Below are 11477 nucleotides of genomic sequence, written 5' to 3'. Positions count from 1 at the left end.
TTTTTCTCTCCCTTCTAAATTTCTGTCTCTTCCATTGTTTTCTCAGTCCTCCAGAGTAATTGTTAATCCAAACAGTTTGCGGAGTTTCTCAATATTTATTACAAAATATAGGTTTTATATACATTATATAATTATGATTTTTTTGGTTTTCATTGTAATGTTATTGATAGTATACTGCTTATCTCCCTTACCCAATTATAAACTCTTGAAGACAGATTCTACGTCTGCTTCCTTATTGGATATCTACTATACCTGCCTTCAAATAGTTCTATAATTTCTGAATGAATGAATCTGCCCCACAGAATCTAATCAGATGTGACATTTACTTCTAGAGTTCTATAACTCTAGGACTTGTAAAAGATAATAAACTTCTCAAGGATACAGGACAGCTTAGTCAGCCATGTGATCTTTATTATTCTTTGGGTTATAAATCTCCCATTTGTATCATTGTATGTACATAATCATTTCCAACAAGAAATGTTAAAGAATTGTTCATTCATCACTATGATAAATGAGGAAAAACAAAGATTTCTGAAGATTAGCCAGCAAGGTTACACATCATCTTAACTTTCCTTTTATAGGAAATTAGTAGATATTTGATAACTCACTTTTATTACAAATCGCAAATATAGTGGCAAATGTCCACCAAAATATTCGTAACAGCAGTTATAAATTATATGCATCTCCAGGAATTTGGGGAAATACTTTAAAGAGGCCCCATAAAAACACACAAAAAAATCTTTGACTTCTCATGTTTTAAAATTATAATTTTTAAAAAAATTTAATTTTACTCCATAATATGGCTGTTTGTTTTAACATAAAATATGAATTACCAGCTAAATCATTCCTAATCTTCAATGAAAATTTACACTTCTGAAACATAACATACTTAAACTGTGACTTTGGGTACTCTTAACCAATGCTAATTGCTTGTAAGGATATTCTCAATCCAAGAAATAAACTATGGAAGAAACACTGCTAATGTGAAAATCACAATGCTTAAAATATATATAATAATAAAGTATGGGAAACATGATCTGGCATTCTATGATGCCAGATCAGCTATTCTTACATAAAGGAAGAGTCAAAATTATGTGGTATGATATCCAGGGCTGCTACTTGCCCGAAGAAAACCAGTCTTTGTATTTAACCCATACTATGTACGGCCTCAAATTTCTGATTCTATTAGAATGAAATTCTACTAGAAAGAGTATTATTTTAAAACTTTAGTATACATACATTTTTGATATTTATATATATATACATGTACACATATATATATATGCTTCCTTCAATTCTAATATATATGTATACATATATATTTCCTTCAATCCTATTTCTGAGTTTTAATGACAAATAGCTAGGATTTTTTAAAAATCAAATGTTTTAAAGCATTAACTACACAAAAAACTTCTTGACTGAACCTTCCTTGCATTTCTAAAATAAAATCTACTTGACGGTTATATTTTATTCTTTTAATACCTTACTGGATTCTTCAAGAATATCTTATGTAGACTCTCTGCATCACTATTTCTGAATTAAGACTGGCCTGTGGTTTTCCTCTTATTTCCCTTATCTTTATCTGACTATAATGTTGAACTTCATTATTTTTTATGGCCCAGAACAGTTTAAATACCTTTAAAATTCTTTTCAGAAGTTAGATAAAACTCAGTTGTAAACCAAACTTATGTTGGCTTTTTCATTGATAACTCTTCATTCACCTTCCTAATTTATTCTACGTTGATTGATTTATTCTAATTTTCAACTACATTTTTAATCAATTTTTTAAATTTATATTTTTATATGAAATAACTTCCTTCTAGGCTTTCAAATGTATTACTCAGAGATCTTCATGTAATATTCCCTTACAATTCTTTTTGTTTCCCTATTTCTGTGGTTCTCTATATAATTTTCCAATTTTGAATATTTTGCTCTATTTTTTTTTTAAATAAGTGGCAGAGTGGCATTCAAACCCACTCTGCCTCTAGAACTCTTAATTTATTTTATTTTTTTATTTTTGGCTGCCTTGCGTCTTCGTTGCTGCACGCGGGCTTTCTCTAGCTGCGGCGAGTGGGGGCTACTCTTCGTTGCGGTGCGCAGGCTTCTCATAGCGGTCGCTTCTCTTGCTGAAGAGCACAGGCCCTAGGCGTGTGGGCTTCAGTAGTTGTGGCACACAGGCTCAGTAGTTGTGGCTCGCAGGCTCTAGAGCACAGGCTCCATAGTCGTGGCTCACAGGCTTGCTCCGTGGCATGTGGGATCTACCTGAACCAGGGATCAAACCCATGTCCCCTGCATTGGCAGGAGGATTCTTAACCACTGCTCCACCAGAGAAATCCTCTATTTGTTCTCTAGTATAACTATTGCTTATTTCAAAAGTATAGCCTTTGGATTTGTTTATCCTTTCTGCTATTTTTGTCTGCTTTCTGTATCATTAATTTCTGCGTTTATCTTTATTATCTTTTCCTATTTTCATTTGGTTTATTTGATTCTTTGTCTAGTTTCTGGCAATGAGCACTTAGTTATTTATAGCACTTAAGCAATAAATTTCCTCAATACTGCTTTTGCTATATCCCATAGATTTTGATGTGATATTTTCATTTTGTGTGACATTTTCATTTTTGTCGTTTTCTAGAAACTATGCAATTTTTACTTGTATTTTCCCATTGAACCAAATGATTTAAGAGGAAATGCAAAATCTTCCAGTTAGAAGGGTTTTTGTTTGTTTTCTAATTTTGTTAGTAAAATCTAACTTAACAGAATTGTGATCAGAAGACAGTGTCTAATTTGCACTTTGGTTTTGAAACTTAGCCTAATAAATGGTCAATTTTCAATAGAGTTTGGTAAGCACTTACAAAGGTGTTTCAGGGCATAGAATTTAATACCAGTTGGCTGAACCTCGCTGTTTATTTTATATCCTCTATACCCTTATTTTTACACAATTAATCTTTCATGGACTAAGAGGTAAAGAAAGTCTCATCACTATTATGTCTTTTTGGCCTTTTATCTCATGTGGTCTTAACTTTATGAATATTAATGTTATGATTGCTATGCAGAGATAGTCATAAAATTCATACATTTATTGGGTACTGCACCTTATCTGGGATTAAGACCCCTTGCCCCACTTTTTGTTTGCATTTGTCTGATATACCTTTGCCCATGCTTTTATTTTCACCTACATTGAAACACTGCTTTAGGTAAAGAGGAAGGAGTTTGTTTTGTGATCTAATCTGAAAAAAATTTTTTTGAATATAAAATTAAATCTATTTACAGTTATTGATGTGGTTTGTTTAATCTGTCATATTTTAGGTTTTCCAATTTTTAAAGTCACTATGTGCTTTGTTTCCTTTGCTTTGTTTTTGTGCTTTGTTTACTTTACTTTTGTATGTAGTTCTTTTGAAATTAGAAATGTTTGTATTTTTATTCTAAAGTTGACCTTTAAAATTATAAATGTATACAATATCCCTAGTCCCCTTTAGACATATCTATTTTTCAGTGAACAATGTTTCCTTTTCTGTTTTCTCCTTTTTCCCCCTTTACCACCTAATATTAGTCAATAGGATTTTATTGGTATTTACCTTTTCATTATTAAATACTATCCTTACAGTATTTGATTTACAAGCTTTGGATAATTTTTAATTCCCAGCTTCTGATAAGCCAATCAGCAAACTTAATCTACTTCCCGGAGTTTTTTTCCCCTTTCCTCCCATTTTTATAGTGGTTGTACCATTCCTACATTGTTAGTTCATATGGTATTTAGATTCTGTTTCATTCCCATATTTTCTTTTGTTAAATAGAGCCAGTCTTTTGTAGCTGTTTTCTCATTTACTTTTTGCTGAAGTTTATGTTCTATTAGCTTCATCAAGAAGGGTTCATGAGAACTTTTCCTGACTTAATTGTTAGTAGTTTTGTACCTTAATTTTCACCGAATGTAACATTCTTTGTTGGTATTTTCTTTCCTTGGATATCTTGTAGTTATGGTTCCACTGTCCTTAGGTGTTGAATGTTAGGAGAGAAAAATCTGAAGTCAGACAATTTTTTTCTCCAAGTGACTCGATTTTTTAACAGCATACCCAAAAGATCTGTTCTTTATCTTCAAAGTACAGCAATTTTTTATTATGATATGGCTTCATATTGACCATTCTGGATAAATGTTTCCAGGCACACAGTATGCCCATTTGTTGTATAAATTCAAGTCTCATTTTTTTGTTTTGGGGTTTTTTTTTTAAACTTCATGAATTACACCCTTGAATATTTATTTTATTTTATAGTTTCGATTTTCTCCTTCAAAAATTCCTATTATAAGTATGTTGAATCTCCACTGCCATCCTCTATATCATTTCTCTATAAATGTTCCTTATCTTCAGTTCCATTTGTTTGATTTTCTCATATCTTTGTGTTTCCTATGTCTTATCTCTTCATGTTCCAATTTCATTTCGATTTGTAAAAGGGTTTTTTTCCCTACCACTTCTTTTGAGTTTTACAAGCTCACAGTTCATTTCCTTTTAATATCTTACCATCTCTTCCTTTTCCTGAGTTCTTATATTTCTGCTTTATGATCTTCCTTCAGGGGTGATTTTTTTTTTAATGTATGCATTCTTGTTTTTGCTGTTTTTCCCTACATTTTACCTTGTTGTGTCTTTCTATGTTCGTTACTTATGGTTTCATAGCCCAGCAATTTACAGAAGGATGCTGGGAGAGAAGATGGAGGGCCATGCCTGCCCAATCTCAAAACCCAAAGGTTCCATTTCAGCATTACCGGAGTTTCCTTCTCAAATGGCTCCTTGATACAGCCCCACCTCCTTCTCTGAACCAAACCCGGTCCAGGAGGACTTCCACAGCCAGCCCCACTCACAACTCCTCTCTCCTTCCCCTGTATTCCCTTCCACTGGCATATACTTCAGAATGAATCCTTCACCTTAGGAAGCAGATTTTTACATTTTCTGAGCTCTGTCCCCACTGAGCCATTTAGCTATTATCTGTGATTCTTTCTTATACTTCCTTCTGGGCAGCTTCGGTCCTCCCCAGATCCTGTGACACTTGTTTTGTACAAAGGCTAAAGGTTAAATACTTCAGGGTGTGCTCCTCACCTTTAGGAAGTTGGCTTTTGCTGGTGCTTTCTGAAATCTTACTATTGATTTTACTCCATAGGGCACCTGCTTTTCTCAGCAGATTTTGGGAGTCTGCAGATTATACCAGTCCCCTAGTTTTGGTGAAAATGCAGTTTTCAGGTTCACTTATTATTTCATTCACCTTGTATCATTAGTATGATATCCAGAAACAGAAATGGAAAGAAAATATCTCATGGTTTCAAGTTTATACTGAAAGTCTATACTCATTTCACAGATGAAGAATCTGAGGTCCAGAGAGATTAAGTAACTTGGTCAAGGACACACAGCTAATGAACGGTAGAAATGGATTTCAGCACAGACTGACTTCAAAGTCTACCATCTTCAAAGTCTACCTGCCACATTGTCTCACAGCCACTGTATTCTCCATACCACCTCGTTTCCCTTGGCAAGCCTAATTAATCATGGCAGGGTTATTTCTCCCAACAGAAATCTCACAGTGGAAAATATTCTCTAGGTAGCCACCAGAGTTGGTATCTGATGTGAAATCTAACTGTTACTCTAGTTTTACCCTCTCATGTCTCACTGTGAATGTTTAGCAAATCCTTTGAGTAGATGTTGACTGAAGAGAACACAGGCATACCTCAGAGATATTGCAGGTTCTGTTCCAGACCCCCACAGTAAAGTCAGTATCAGAATAAAGTGAGTTACACAAATTGCTTAGTTTCCCAGTGCATAATAATTTATGTTTATACTATACTGTAGTCTATTAAGTCTGCAATAGCATTATGTCTAAAAAACAATGTACATACTTTAATTAAAAACTACTTTATTGCTAAAAATTGCTAACCATCATCTGAGCCTTCAGCGAGTTGTAATCATTTTGCAAAACAGTATCAAAAACACTGATCGCGGGCTTCCCTGGTGGCGCAGTGGTTGAGAGTCCGCCTGCCGATGCAGGGGACACGGGTTCGTGCCCCGGTCCGGGAAGATCCCACATGCCATGGAGCGGCTAGGCCCGTGAGCCATGGCCGCTGAGCCTGAGCGTCCAGAGCCTGTGCTCCGCAACGGGAGAGGCCACAACAGTGAGGCCCGTGTATCACAAAAAAAAATAAATAAATAAAAACACTGATCGCAGGCCATAATACATAGAATGAAAAAGTTTTAAATATTGTGAGAATGACCAAAATGTGACACAGACATGAAGTGAGCAAACGCTGTCGGAAAAATGGCACCAATAGACTTGACTGAAACAGGGTTGCCACAAACCTTCAATTTGTAAAATATGCAATATGAGAAATGCAATAAAGTCAAGTGCAATAAAATGAGGTATGCCTGTAGAGAACTGTTAAGGATAAAAAGGCACAGACAAGAGGGGTGGGGAGAACAGGAGAAAAAAGAAAATGTCTTCTATCTGAATACAGAATTTTTACATTAATTTAAGCCTAGCCCTGGATACCACCAAATTGCAAATTTAAATTTAGATATTTGGTACTGATGAATATAGCAAGAAAAATCTTAGTTGTCTATAGTAAGTTACTTGTTTCATGAGTGGCTCTAACCAGGAAATCAATGTAGTTTGTGTCACTTAGGAAATTAGTATTTAAAGAATACTCTTTATCAACAGGCACTTTATTAGATGGCTTATATTATTTAAAGAATAAGAATAATAGCATTTATTAAACTGTTTCTATGTACCAAGAACTATGCTAAGAATTTTACTGTATTAAGCCACATAATTCTCATAACATAATGAAGTATGTGCTATTGTTAATCCATCTGACAGTTATAAAAACAAGTCACAGAGAATTTAAATGATTTTCCCAACGTCACCCAACTAGGAAGTTCAGAGGCAGAATTTGAATGTAGGCAGTTCTCTAGAGCCAGTCTATTAGCATGGCAACTTTTCGGAATGCATATGTAGCCTGATGGCAGAACTGACTGTATCTCCACCTATTTGCTTCTTAAACAGAATACATCATGGTGTTGCCAAGACAACGCCTTGCTCTTTTAACTATAAACATCAAGCCTAATGACTTCATCCAAACCATGGTTTCAGTAACCACATATGCTGACTCACAAACCTCTCTTCTGGGTTTGAATAACCAATTGCCCACTGAATTTATCCAGTAGAGGTTAGTTATCCCACAAACACTTCTAACTCAATACATTTTCCCCCAGATTCGTTCCTTTTCCTTTAGTGCGTTTCTCAGTGAAGATCCCCACTCTCCAGGAGTCTGAGTAACATTTTTATAGCGTAAATTATATCATGGCATTCTCCTGAACAAAATTCTTCAATGGCTTCCCATCACACTAAAAGTGCAATCCAGAGTTTTACGGGGTGCATGAAACCTATGTCACCAGTTCCCTTCTTACCTATCTCGTCTCTCCCTTCATTTCATCCCACCTCTGCTCCATCCAAACTGGTCTTTTCTTATTCCTTAAAACCACTAAACTCATTTTTAACTCACAGCATTTACACTTATTTTTCTCTTGGCTTAGAATGCTCTAAACCCTTAGTGCATTCTGATCTAGGCTCAAATGTGACCTCCTCAGAGAGGCTCTTCCTGGCCACATTACCTAAACTATAAAACAGTTATCCTCCTTGCCCCAATAACTCTCTAACTCTAATGTCTTACTGAGCTTTATAATTTCTTCATAACACTGAAAATTTAGGGGAAAAAAATGTATGTATATATAAACTTTATTACTTGGCTCTCTAGTTGAAATGTAAGTCCTTCAGAGTAGACCTTCATCTTGTTTTACAGTAATATTCCAACAACTAGGACAATGACTAAAAACAAAGTAGGTCCACAGTATTGCTTGAATGAATTAATCAATCCAGTCATCTAACCCAGAAACCTGGTAATTATCTTTGATACTTCCCTTCCCGCCCATTCTCCATATCTATTCAGTCACCAAGTCCAACACAAGCCTTAGTTAGGCTCTCTTTAGTCAGATTTTAATATTAGCCTCCTAATAGATTTCTCTGTCTCTTGTGAGACATCCTTGTCCCATCCATCATCCACACTGCTGCTAGAGAAAGCTTCCTAAAGCACAGAAGAAAATGAACATTAGTTCATGACACTCCTTCCTACAACAACACATCAGTATTTCTTACAGCTTTTAGTACTAAACTCAATCATCTTATTTCTGCCCTCAGGCCCTTAATGATATAACCTCCTGCCTATATTTCTAGTCTCACATTCCATACCTTCCTAATAAACTTTACTGATTGGCAATATCCTGTGCATATTATCACATATTATTGCTGGGAAGGTTGGCACTGACCATGATTCCACTGGGAAAGCATAACTGGACACTCCACATAAGGACTTTCCTAGACTCTTCTCCCCGAGTCTCTTCCCTAGACTGATTTTAATCTGTATCCTTTTGCTGTAATCTACCATAACAGAGTATAACAGATTTCATGAATTCTGTGAGTCCTTCTAGAGCATTATTGAGCCTGAAATTGGTCTTGGGGACGGGACCCTCAAACTTGCAGTTGGTGTCAGAAGTAAGTGTGGTCTTTGGGACTGCCCCCTAATTTACACTGGTTTACACGTTTCTTCTCAATGATTTATCTTCTCACTCCATGGTATTTCCTATTCTTGATACTTAACTTTTCCTTGAATTTCTTGCCATATCAAAGCTTACAAAAACTCATTCTTTCAGAGTCCTGGTAAGTATGTCCCTCCTTGCCAAGTTTACGCATCTTACAAGACTCAGTTCAAGTGTTACCTCCTCTTTAAGCCTTCAGTTCAAGTTTTGGTTTGTTGTTGTTTTGTTACATACTAGTAACAAATAGATCCTTTCTCAGTATGCTAATAAAAATCAGTCTTCTAGAAACATCTTAAAATGGAAAAATAAATAGTTCCAGTACAGCCAGAGGCAAGGATGACCATTATTAAACTTTGTTCTGCAGAAACCTCCCAGCCAAGTCCCAGAGCTCTGGAAACCAGACTCATGCATCCCCAGGTAGAAACCTGGTGGATTCTTCTGCCAAAAAACAACACTTCCCAAGAGGAAAGACCTAGAGAAGGTTAAGTACAGAGATCCCTCAATGAAACCAATTAGTCCACCAGCCCCACTCACACACACAGAGCTTTCAGTCGTCCCTTTGGTGTCCCCCTCTTCAATATTAACAGCGAGCCAGGGATCACCAAGCATGTGAGGACAACCTCTAACAGACACGATGGAAGCAGGAAAAGGAACTTCTAGGAGACAGAGACTGGCTGTCACATTTCTTTACAGACCAGGAAAAGGCCATTTACACACTTTTGCCACACCTTAGCAGCTGGCGATATGGACAGACATCTCCATTTTGGGCTTTGGATTTGAAACAAGTGATACGAAGAGACAGACAGAGGAGAATGTGTCCACCATCCAGTGGTGGCCACAGTGGCCCATACTCCTCCTGGGGAGTAGCTCTACCTGTGGTCTTGGTCCATAATTTCCCTGGTTTCTGTTCTTAGTGACCTGATTCTCTAGACTTCCTGGCAATTCTGTGAACCGCAGAATAGCTTTCAAGAAAAACCTTTCTGCTTTTTAATAAACCAGAATCAATTTCAGTTGCTCACCCTCAAGCACCTATCTTACACTGATCTCCAAATTATATTGTTAGATGAAAAGCAATATGATAAGTATAATATCATTCAAATAAAAGCAAAAGCTATCTACCAAAAAAAAAAAAATCAGTCTTCTAAGCCTGCAAGGCTAATGCTCAGCTATAGGCACAGACACCAACCTGACTTGCCTTTCATTTGAAACCTATATAATAAGAAGTATGATATTATCACTAGCTAGGAGAAAAGAGACAGGTAGAGGGAAGATGAGAGGGAGGTGAAAAGAGAGACAGACAGGAAGTGGGGGGAGAAAGGGAGACAAAAAGGAGAAATTGCGTCTCCATAGGTGACGAAACTATGACTCATACCCAAGCATTTGACTCACTCCAGTGGCTACATAATTGACTCTGTGGTGGAGTAGAGTATATGCCTAAAGAAACAGACATGGGAGAGCCAATGGTTACACTTGTTTTTACAAGTACAGAGAGCCAAAGAACCATTTTACCTGTCAACATTCAACAATATTCTATCACAAACTGGAGGAACAAGGGTAGTATTATGGTTACCTTTCAAAATGTAAGGATTCTTACATTTCTTAGAAATTAGTAGCTTAAAAGATTTTTAAGTTATCAATTTTTAGTTAAAAAATAGAGTAATATCATTTAGGAGTGTAATAAATTACAGTATTTGTGCATTATTAATTAACTAAGTTAATACAAAAAGCACTTAATTTTAACAAATTCTCACTGTTTAAAATTTTCATGTATCTGGGTCAGTTAAGTCACCAAAGCTATATTCTTTCTAGTTTGTAGGAATGAAAAAATAAAATGATTGTTTAAAATAAAATCAGAGTTGTACATGAGGAAGATCATACAGGCCTCAATATACTTTTCTTTTCCTTGCCAATTTACCCAAATTGACTAAATAACTAAATAAGTGCCTAATATCCACTTTCCATTGTTCTATATAGCCTCAGCCAAATCGTCTGTGCCAGAATTAAGACTCAAATAAGGAGGCTTCTTGAATTCCAGCTCACTGAGTTAAGGAGCTAAAGGAAGTTGTTTAAGACCAACTATTTTATTTTATTTTTTTCAATATCATCAGTATATAGAAAAAGGAAAAGGAAAGGATCCAGAGTATTTTTTTCTACTAAACTTTATCGTATGCTCATCATGTATATAATAGCCACGCACTAAGCACTTTACATGTGTTCTCATTTTACCCACAACAACCTATGTAGTAAGAATTATTTATCCTCACTTTTAAGTTTCTGATATTGAGGCTCAAAGTACGTAAGGAACTTGCTCAAGGTCACGTAACTAGTAGGCAGTGGAACCTGGGCTTAAACCCAGGATTCTGGCTCCAGAATACCTGTGCACCACTGTCACTGGGTATGTTAGAAGAGGAAATTTTGACTTTACGGTATTCTTGGGCTTCCCTGGTGGCGCAGTGGTTGAGAGTCTGCCTGCCGATGCAGGGGACACGGGTTCGTGCCCCAGTCTGGGAAGATCCTACATGCCACGGAGCGGCTGGGCCCGTGAGCCATGGCCGCTGAACCTGTGCGTCCGGAGCCTGTGCTCCGCAACGGGAGAGGCCACAGCAGTGAGAGGCCCGCGTACCGAAAAACAAAAACAAAAACAAAAAAAAAACAGTATTCTTAATGTAAGTACATCTATTTTGGATAAAGAAATAAAAGCGACTTATTTATAAAATGAGAAATGAAGCTTTAACCTATGTGTAAAATTTTTGGTTAAGTGTCCATAAGGAGTTTTGGCAGAAAATGCTCGGAGTTACTGCAACTAGAATGAGCTGCTTCTTACAACAAACACATTTTTGGGTTAATTTC

General features: G+C 36.3%; 1 protein-coding gene across 1 annotated transcript in view; it reads right to left on the bottom strand.

Moving 5' to 3' along the window:
• The window catches only part of COL24A1 (collagen type XXIV alpha 1 chain), a 430389-nt gene that overhangs the window by 369134 nt on the left and 49778 nt on the right, over positions 1-11477 (bottom strand). The gene's annotated exons all lie outside the window — the stretch shown is intronic.

This window comes from Delphinapterus leucas, chromosome 1, assembly GCF_059928025.1.
Source record: "Delphinapterus leucas isolate spDelLeu-1000000601 "Yukka" chromosome 1, BTC_Dleu_Yukka2, whole genome shotgun sequence".
In the NCBI taxonomy this organism is placed as follows: domain Eukaryota; kingdom Metazoa; phylum Chordata; class Mammalia; order Artiodactyla; family Monodontidae; genus Delphinapterus; species Delphinapterus leucas.
This window is presented reverse-complemented; position numbering and strand designations above follow the sequence as displayed.